Source organism: Globicephala melas, chromosome 17 (assembly GCF_963455315.2).
Source record: "Globicephala melas chromosome 17, mGloMel1.2, whole genome shotgun sequence".
Classification (NCBI taxonomy): domain Eukaryota; kingdom Metazoa; phylum Chordata; class Mammalia; order Artiodactyla; family Delphinidae; genus Globicephala; species Globicephala melas.
Window position 1 is genome coordinate 45,946,260 of NC_083330.1, and position 5,293 is coordinate 45,951,552.

Genomic DNA, 5,293 nt, shown 5'->3' on the forward strand with positions numbered 1-5,293 from the left:
TGATTCAGATTCTCAAGTGGGGCTTGACGTTCTAAGTTCCTAGGTGATGTTATGCTTCTGGTCCACGGACCAAACTTTGCGTAGAGAGGCACATACTCAAATTTTACAAAAGGGAAACCAAAATCACTATCCGGTGGTCCTGCCAGCCAAGTAAGAGAAGAAAGCTAAGAAAGGATTTTTTTTGGTGCCCAACGTGAGCTTGGCATGAACTCAGTTTCTCTAGGTGTGGAGAGGATAACACATTTGGGGCCAGGCTTTATTCTGTCCCCTCATGAGCCTCAGCATAACTTCATTTCCATTCTTCTGCCCTGGGCTAGCCAGGGGCCACAGGAACCCACAGAGATGGGGAGTCTCATACCTGTCAGAGTCTTGGCAAATCTCCACCACAGCCGCCAAGGCCTTCAAGTGCACGTTGGGTTGGCAGGAGTGGATGTAGTCAGGGAACAGCTGTTCCTGGAGTCCCCGTTCAAGGCCGTGGAATCTATAGCTACCTGGAAGAGAAGATAGGCGAATGGGTAAATTTAAAGTGAACACATTTCAGGACTTCCCTGGTGGTCCAGTGGTAATGGATCCACCTTCCAATGCAAGGGATGCGAGTTCAATCCCTCGTCAGGGAACGAAGATCCCACATGCCACAGGGCAACTAAGTCCGCACGCCACAAGTACTGAGCTCGCGTCTCAAGGAGAGCCTGTGTGCCACAAACTATAGAGTCCACGCACCCTGGAGCCCGTGTGCCACAATAGAGAGAAGCCCAAACGCCGCAATGAAGAGACCTCGCGCTGCAACGAAAGATCCCGCATGCCTCAACTAAGACCCGATGCGGCCAAGAAAATAAATAAAATAAATAAATATTTTTTAAAAAATAAAGTGAACACATCTCGTAAGAATCGTGATCAGCCCTGAGAGAGACAAGGCCTGAGGGGGAGGAAAGCACTACGTTACACACCCTGCTGATAAGCAGAGTTAGAGAAAAAAATTCATTAGCTTTAAAAACTAGTTATTAACTTGGTCGAGGCCATTTCTGTAGTCTTCAGTCTCCCTCTCCCCCATGCCCTCTCTTCTCTGTGTCCAAAATGGAATTTGAGATTGATGTACAGGTCAGAAAGCCCAGCCGCTCTAATCCACAACGTCACCAGGCAGCAAGGTCAAGGGTGATTATCATAATTCACTAAGAAAAGTCTTCTGTGCTCTTCGGGCAGGAGGATTCCATGTCTGAGGCCTAGGTAAACTCCCTTAAAACTAAAGATGTCAAAGATGCGGTCTGTATATCAAAGCCATTGTTGTTGTTGTTGTTTTTAACATCCAACTATTACTTTGTTTATGTTACTATGCTTAATTTACATGGAAAAGACAACCAAGCAGTTCTGCCCCATATCAGGAAAAGTTTCCAACCAACACCAATTATGTGGTGACAAATAACTAGGAATGGTGGCATCTTTGGATCAAGACTGACAAGGAAGAATGGGCTCTGATGCTACAGTTCATCTCCAACAAGAATATGGCACAATGGCCAGCACAAACCATACTAACACTGAACCTTTAGCACTGGTCACAAATTTGGATCTCTTTTCTGAAGCTAGCAAATCAACTGAAATACCTGGGTTAAAAAAAAGTTTTAAAATGAAGCCCGAATTAATTTAAGAACCATGCTCTTGACACATTTTCCTTTCAGAATTTACATAAAACACTTTTTCACTCTAATAGCCCAGGGTTTTTTCCTCAGATAGCCCACCATGTAGCTGCAGATAGACTGTTCTGCCTCAAGATGTAAACATAGGGGGAAAAAAAATTAACGGCATCTGCGTAATATTCTCTCTACACACTGCTGTTGAATGGGAAATAGATAATTAAAAAAAGAAAGAAAGGAAGGGAGGAAGGAAGGAAGGAAGGAAGGAAGGAAAAGAGAGAAAGAAAGAAAGGAAGGAAGGAAGGAAGAAAGAAAGAAAGAAAGAAAGGTTCCATTATAGATTCTCACAACCTCTTGTTCCACAGTTCATGAATCTTACACTGATGCTAAGGTGACAATGTATGTAAGTGGACTTTTGTTTTCAGTGAAGAAGACCTGGGAAAAAGATGGATTTATCTCTTTTTCTTCAAGAGTTATCAGATGGTGCACGCTCCCCAAAGCCCTCACTTTCTCGAACTAGAGCACTTTGTAGGATCACACGGCCTTCCTTGTAACGCTGGGTGTCTTCAGTGGCAAACTCATAGATCCATCCCAGTTTGCTATTGTAGTTTTTGCAGCTCACATCTCGAACCATGTGGCAGCCAGTGAGCATGACCCGGTCTTGAACTTCACTGTACTGCAGGTTAACTACCTTGTTAAAAGGTAGTTAAAAAGAAATGCTCTGCCAGTGGCGCCTGTGAATTGAGTGGAGATGAGTTCTGAGTGGTTGGTCGGGATTGTATCGCAGTTTGCACAGGAAAACAGATGGGTACCACCGATATGATCAAGGAAAATCGTGCCCATTTTTATAGTTGAAGTTCTAAAAATCCCGAGCAGCTGAGATCCAAGGCCACCAACGGCTCTTCGGTCTTCGGCTGAGATGAAGCCTCAAAGCCATTGTTACTTTCATGAGTGGCAAGTTGCAAAGAGATGCGTTGAATTGGTTATAATAAAATTTCTGCCAGAAGAAGCTCTGTGTAAGGCTCCATTCATGTAAAAACTCCTGCCCACGCCAGAGAAGATGCCTGAATGCTATGTCATTGTCAGCGGCAAGTGGAGAAGAGAAACCTCTGCAGACAGAGGTCACCAAGTTGTCATTATCTTTGAAATTCCTAAATTTTTTCTGACCGCCAACATCATCATCATCTAAATAAAAGTTGACTCACCCAACACTTCTTTTTTTTAACATATATATATTATTTTTCATATTCTTTTCCATTATGATTTGTCACAGAATATTGAATATAGTTCCCTGTGCTATAAGTAGGATCTTGTTGTTTATCCATTCTGCACACAATAGTTTGTCTCTGTTAATCCCAAACTCCCATTCTTTTCCTCCCCTCCCCCCTACCTTGGCAACCACAAGTCTGTTCTCTATGTCTGTGAGTCTGTTTTTTTCCATAGATACATTGATTTGCATTGTATTTTAGATTCCACATATACGTGCTATCATATGGTATTTGTCTTTCTCTCTCTGAATTACTTCACTTAGTATGAAAATCTCTAGGTCCATCCATGTTGCTGCAAATGGCATTATTTCATTCTTTTTTTATGGCTGAGTAGTATTCCATTGTACATATGTACCCCATCTTCTTTATCCATTCATCTGTCAATGGACATTTAGGTTGTTTCCATGTCTTGGCTATTGTGAATTGTGCTGCTGTGAACATAGAGGTACATGTATCTTTTCAAATTATAGTTTTGTCTGGGTAAATGCCTAAGAGTGGTATTGCTGGATCGTGTGGCAACTCTATTTTTAGTTTTTTGAGGAACCTCCATATTGTTTTCCATAGTTCACCCAACACTTCTTAGCAACAACAACGACAAAATGATTAAGCCTGGGGAGTGGGGCTAAACCGGGAAGGCTCATTTCTTCTGATTTCTAACATCATCACCATTTCAGTGAAAGTTAGCCCAGCAAACACCTCTCCAAAGAAATGCATAAGCTTGGGGGTGGAGAGTGGGGAGAGAGGGATTAAAATGAAAGGAGTTGTAGAGAAAGAAAGGAGTGTTCGTGGTGCATCCAGCCCAGCGGAGTCCATTCACTGGCTGACAGATGACAGAACAGCTCTATTTTCTCTTAAGATCTTTTGAATGCGAAACATTATTTTGTATAATTTTTGGCAAAATTCCATTATAACAAATAACTGGCATATCCCATTGGACTTAAGGTGGGATGTTAGCTCTGGAAGGACAGTGGAAAGGGGCTACGTGCTCTGTGTCTGCTTCTGAGGGACCCGATGCTAAGAGCAACGTTGATGGAAAAAAAATGCCACCATGTCTTATACTGTAAGCCTGCAATCAAACCAAAGTAACTAAAAGAGAAAAAACAATAGGCTAACAGTAATTCACTTACAACCTCTCTTTTTTTCTTTTGTAAAGTTTTTTTTTTTCCTCATCACTGAGTTTTCCCCCTTTTCATCCTTACCGCTCCACAGGACTATGTTGAAAATAAATTTAGGCAGGATTCACATTCTATTTTCAGAATCTCCAGATGTTTTCAACAAGGTAGTACAAAGTGATAAAATGCTAGTACTAAGTGTTTCAAAAGGAAAGGTCGTGTGAAGAAAAATTGTACAGTATTTCCCCAACCCTTAGACGCTCTTACTTTGGACAACAAAGGGAAGAAGGGAGGGGTAACCTCTGTTAAAATCCTACTGTGTGTCAGACACCTGTGCTGACTGCTTTATAAGCACTGTGTTATCTCATTTTCATGAAAACTCTGCAAGGTAGAGATTGTTATTCCTTTTCATTAATGAAGAGCCTGATACCCAAAGGTGATGAAAATCACAAGGTCATAGGGGATGGAGCTGGGTTTAAACCCAAGTCTACATGGTTTCAAAGACTTTACTTCTCCATGGTATCATTATACACCCAAGAGAATGAGGAAGTCTGTGACCAGCATATCCAGACATCTCATGGGTATGTTTTATTTCTATAAAGAATGAGGGGATTTGGCCTGGAGGCAGGGAGACTAACCAGGAGACAACGACAGCAATTTAAGAGAGAAGAAATGTCTTGAATAAACAGCTCTTTATAACAAGTGAGACACAGTATCTTCTGAGACAGATTTTTATCCTGAAAGTGAAAGCCAATCCACTGGAAAAAAGAGAGGAAGACAACAGGCGAAGGGCCTTTTTGTCATGAACTGTGTGAAAAGCTAGTGGTGGCGGGAGCCTACATGCATTTTGTGAACAAGAAGGTGTAAAGCACTCCAGGACCCACCCACGGGGCCCCAGCCAGATAGAGGTCTGGATACATGCAGACAATCCCTGGAAAACTCCAAGAAGAACACTCAAGAGGTACCTGAGAGACAGTGTTTGGAGAAATCAAACATCTCAGGGCCTCCTGGATTTACTAAGCTCCAACACAAACCCACCATTCTCTGCCTTTTTGTCCTGAGGAGGCACACTTAAGAGATCATGTCACCTCACGTATGTGTACATAGTGTTTAAAAGGTAAAAATAGTGCTGGGAAGGCTAGAAGTAAAGCCACCTCTTTCTCTCCTACTAAGGAAAGCAGCTTAAAACTCCAGAGAATTCTAGAGAATGCAAGGATGTTATTATGAAGATAACCTTGACTCTGCTCTGATTTATTAATATCACTGCAAGTATTGCAGATCATTG

At 42.1% G+C, this 5,293-nt stretch overlaps 1 pseudogene; it reads right to left on the bottom strand.

Moving 5' to 3' along the window:
* Positions 1–1,970: 1,970 nt before the first annotated feature.
* Positions 1,971–2,471, bottom strand: LOC115856682 (protein yippee-like 5 pseudogene; annotated as a pseudogene).
* Positions 2,472–5,293: the final 2,822 nt, after the last annotated feature.